Source organism: Mixophyes fleayi, chromosome 11, assembly GCF_038048845.1.
Source record: "Mixophyes fleayi isolate aMixFle1 chromosome 11, aMixFle1.hap1, whole genome shotgun sequence".
Taxonomy (NCBI): domain Eukaryota; kingdom Metazoa; phylum Chordata; class Amphibia; order Anura; family Limnodynastidae; genus Mixophyes; species Mixophyes fleayi.
In genome coordinates, this window is record NC_134412.1 from 29,248,917 (window position 1) to 29,254,519 (window position 5,603).

Genomic DNA, 5,603 nt, shown 5'->3' on the forward strand with positions numbered 1-5,603 from the left:
TAAACAATGTCCTAAGTGATCATTGATCTCTAGGGCAGAAATGTCAGTACATGCTGACCACACCATAAATAAATATTATAAGCTACATTATAGTTCCAATTGCTAAGAGTGACATTATGTGCTAACATGGGTTTGCCACATAAATCAATGATTAGATAACCTCCAGGAGCTGCCATATGATATAATCACAGTGTACATACCAGAGCTATCTGTGGGACAAATAGTAAACATGATATATAGGTGGCTATATATAGGTAGCTTATAAACCATTGAATCAGGAAGTTACAATACATGGAGACGGGTGTATCTTCAGAAATATGAGTATCACATGCAGCAAGAAATGGATTGTAAAAATATATATAAAAAAAGAGAGACTGCAATAAAACATTTACTACCTGTAAGTAGGTTTCACTGTTATTCTGAATTTTTTGTACATTTCTTTTAATTACATAGACTTTTGTTTTTTGTTTTTTATAAATAGCTTCATTTCTCTGGACATTTGCATATAGTAGTTCAACTGTTAGCTGTAACATTACTTTTTACTTTCCAAACACACCAACTCACATTTTCTTATTTACTTTTAATTAACTTTTTATGGACAGAGCCAGGTACTAAAAATGTGTTTTAGTACCTGGACCTGAATCTGAGCCATGGTAAATACTTAAACTTTGAGATACGCTGTTCGCTGTTCTCAGCTGAATAGCTCTAGCGCAGGCCTGTCCAGCCTGTGTTTCTCTAGGTGTTGTGAAACTACAAGTCCCAGCATACCCTACCCGTTATGGTCTGGCAAAGCATAATGGGACTTGTAGTTTCACAACACCTAGAGAGCCACAGGTTGGCCAGGCTTGCTCTAGTGTAACAGGGAAGAACATTTCCAACCTGCAACATTGTGTATGTCAACATTTACTAGCTGGAAAAGTGCATTGTCAGAGGGTCTATTTATCAATCAATAATCCCTTGTTAAATCCCCAAAAAGTAAAGTTTTTGGTGATTAAACGCAAAAATGTAATTTATCAACCCCAACAGTGTATGGGGAGTACTCAGTAACGCTATTTACCAATCAACAAACTGAAGTTTTCAATCCTGTTAATGTACGTCAGTGAAGCTGGCATACATTAACATAATCAAAAAATTTCACTGAAGACAGCTCCAAAGAGCAGGGATCATGTGATCCCTCCCTGTCACATGACTCACCTTCTTGCAGTCCAGGATCTCTGTGCGCATGCCCGAGGTTTTCGGTGGGCGCATGCGCACAGAGATTGAAAGGAGGAAACATCATCGCAGCCGGCATCACATGGAGGGAGAAGAGAAGAGACATGTGAAAGGTGAGTTCACAGCAACAGCTGTATGTCGGACCTGCTATACAAGCAAAGGTTTTTTTTAATAAATATGAAAGTTAGTTCAATCCTTAGCAATACAAGGAGGATTAAAAAATTAACTTTCATATTTTGCGATGGGTCTTAAATATGCCCCCAAGTGCTGCTGTGGGATTCCACCCATTAATGCACCTGCACAGCAGAGAACTATAGCTGGAAATAATATTTAATTTCTGACTCTGGTTTACGTTTTTTGTTTTTTTCTGTATCCTTTTAATTTAATTTTTAGGTACCAATACTAAATTTAAACATAATCTATGGTAAATTGTAAAGTTAAGTTACGAAAAGCCTGGAGACTAGTTGCAACAATGAAATTTAGCCTAAGGACAAGACCGACACAATGGCTTCTCTTGTGGCAGAAGAAGTAGGTCAATGTTCCACAGTGGATGAAGCTGCAAATGTCAGTACACTGTGCCCCACCACTTCCTGACAGAATCAAGTCTGGACTCCTGGTCATAGTGGAGAGAAAGACGTTCACATTGTGTAGAAAGCTATTTATATCATCAGGGAGTGTCTCTCTGAATTGACATAATGAGATGCATTCTCTGTGCTCACTCCCAGATCTTGAACATCCGCCAAAGAATGTGTTGTAATAGTTTAGACTTAACAAGGAATGAAGTTTCATTTAGACTGCAACACAGCTCATATATTACGCGTGTATCGCTCATTTATTTTTGCGTTAAAGCAGAAATTATATGGATAACATGTATATTGTTTGCTAGTGAGCTTCTGATGTTTCCTATCTTGCATTTTCTAAGCAGTAATAATGCAGGCATATGACAGAGTATATTTTAATATCAATCCTCTTTTTGTTAAATGTTTGTTCTCTTTTAACAACAGTTTTAGAAAACTTACATTACTTGTGTTGCATCTCTTGAAGGGGTTGACCAGTCAGGAGTAATAAGCTGTGATGTGTTAGGTTCGTGCAGAAATCTGTCATCCGGGGCCATGAAAGTCTTTTTTCCTTGTTTTTATAATTATTTTTATATTTATTTTTATTTTTATATTTATTTTCAGTTTTATTGTTATTTATTTTTGTTTTTTGTTTTTTTGTCTTTGAGCGCATTTTTTTATCGCCTCTATTCATTTTTCCTTGTGTCTAGACACACAAGGTGATCATTTTGGGCTTAGAGCAGCTAAAATGTGTGATTTTGGAATGCCTGTGTTCCATTGGAATAATATAATAATAATGAGGGGTATATGTGTTCTGTAATGATATCTATTCATATGTTTAAAGTAAGAGAAAAATATACAGAGTGGACTACATTTAAATATCATAATATAATTTTAACTCGTCTAATGACATTTATGTGTTGTTCCAATACACTTCAGGAGGCATATTTACTAAACTGTGGGTTTGAAAAAGTGGAGACGATGCCTATAGCAACCAATCAGATTCTAGCTGTCATCTTGTAGAATGTACTAAATAAATGACAGCTAGAATCTGATTGGTTGCTATAGCCAACATCTCCACATTTTCAAACCCGCAGTTTAGTAAATATACCCCTAGGAGGTATGTAGACTCATTTCCTGTTTTGTGTATTTGAATGTTATTACTACATGGGTCAAAGTTCATTCCCTGCAAATATATTTATGTAACTGTAAGCTGCAAAATGCATCTCACTAGAAGTGTAGGGATGAGGCTGGCTTTCTAGCACCTTTGCCCAACTGGAGAATTTCAGTCCTCTTGTGGGGAGGAAATGACTATCCTTCTACCTGTAATACAGAGACTGCTACCTAAAAGGTTCCATTAGTGCCCAACAGCTCATTTAAATAATCACATTCCGCAAACTGAAATCCTGTTTGTCCACTTAAGTGCAAAGTTATGTGCAATCTGCAGGAACACCCCTTATTCACCCAACTGCTCCTATCAATGTAAACTTTTACACCCCCCATATCTCTCCAACCATACATTTACATGTGATCTGCATGTGCACTTTCATATTTTCAATTAAGCCTTTTGAAAATACATATTACCTGTACAGTGCATTACAGATATGGGGATATTTATTCCATACAAATTTTAGTGGGTATGTAGAGGACGAAGGGTCAAATTTATCAAGGGGCAGAGAGACTTATTGACTCGTTATCACATTGCTCAATGTATGTACATGGTTACTGCCAGCAATAGCAGTATTATTAATGCCGGCGGCAAGGTAGCCGGAACTCCTACTGCCACAATACCTGCTATCTAAATTTTAGGATGGAGAGAACAGAACAAAAGCATAACAAAAAATCCTTTATTTGAATAAAGAATTTTTATTTAATAAAAGTTTTAATTTTTTGTTTACATTTTTTAATATAAAAGCTCCTCTGCGCATGTGCGAGTTGTCAAGTCAGATCACGCATGCGGACATCTGTAAATGCTGGCCCGGCAAAGTGGCACGTTAATGGTTACCTCTCCGGTCCAATATTGCCATGGCAGCTGAGTATTGCTCCTTGTCCCAATAATTTGCTTACTTAATTACCAATATGAAACAATAAAAACCACATGACACCAGTTCACTAATTCAGCTCAGGTTTATGCAATGGGAAAGTTCATAGGAAGAACAGGAGCAGAACATTTTGTATGCAGGGCTGTCTTCAGAGGCGTACAAGGAGTACAAGTGTGTGTGACATAGGATCAGCAGTTACTGGTGCACATCACTACACTAGGAAGATAGTGTTGAAACCACCGCTCCTCTTTCCTCACTGCAATACTCCAGGAAGTTCTCGGAGCAGTATTATTTGGATAGTGCTTCTATTCTCGACCTGCACAAAGGAGTCACATTGCGAGGCCGTTGTCTACTGAACAGCAAATTACAACATAAAGACAGTGCAGGAGTCAAGCCTGTGACTAAAGCTTGACAGTAGTTATTGCAAAGTAAAAAAAGAAACTAAGGTCAGACAAGCAGATCACACTAAAGCAAAGGTCTGAACCCAGAAACAAGCTGAGAAATATATATGCCTTTTCGCAGAGCAATGCTACCTGTTACACTGGCAAGGAGTGATGGAACAGAAAGGTATAAATAAGAAGCAAGATCACCAGACGCAGGAGGGCTGCAGGTGATCTAAATTTGGTAATCAGAAATCAGAAGAAGGGAAAGGGATTTCTGAGCAGTAAAGATGCTCAGGCTCGGTTTTCTGAAAACCGAGCCCATCCGAACTTAGGGGATCCGAGTAGGCTCGCGAGCCAGCTCGGTATCTCTGCACGTCTTTGGATCTGAATCGAGGCAAAACGTCATTGTCGCGTTGTCGGATCTCGCAGGTTTTGGATTCCATAAGTACCTCCCTCCCCAGGACATTTAGCGCCATTGCGCACACAGAAACAGGGGTAGCAGTGTTCTTGTCACTCTCCATTCTCCAGTGACATTGCTCAGTGCCATTGCTCAGACAGAAACAGGGGTAGCAGTGTTCTTGTCACTCTCCAGTCTCCAGTGACATTGCTCAGTGCCATTGCTCACACAGATACAGGGGTAGCAGTGTTCTTATCACTCTACAGTCTCCAGTAACATTGCTCAGTGCCATTGCTCACACAGAAACAGGGGTAGCAGTGTTCTTGTCACTCTCCAGTTTCCAGTGACATTGCTCAGTGCCATTGCTCACACTGAAACAGGATGTGTAGCAGTGTTTCTGTCACTTGACAAAATTGACTGGAAATGATTGGAAATTAATGTTATTGAAGTTAATAATAATGTAGGGATAAAAAAAAGAGACAAATTATGTGATTTTAGCCCAAAAAATTTAGATTTTTGAAAAAAATCGGAATCCAAAACCAAAACCAAAACACGTGAGGGCGGTTTTGCCAAAACCAAAACCAAAACACGAAGTTAATCCAGATCCAAAACCAAAACACGGGGGTCAGTGAACATCTCCAGTAAATAGAGACCAGAGGGTATATTTACTAAACTGCGGGTTTGAGAAAGTGGAGATGATATCTATAGCAACCAATCATATTTAAGCTGTCACTTTGTAGACTGCACTAAATAAATGAAAGCTAGAATCTGATTGGTTGCTATCACTGATTTATGTAGTATACAGTAAACATGCATTTTAAATGTATTCCCTTTACTGTAACCAGACCCAAGATCTTGCTACCATGTTATAGGACCACCTCCGCCTCTTGGCTCCCTATCTCCCACTCCAAGATTATTATTATCCCTTATTTATAAAGTGCCAACATATAACGTAGCACTGTACATTGAGGGAATCATAATATAAATAAGAAAGATACAATGTCATACATTG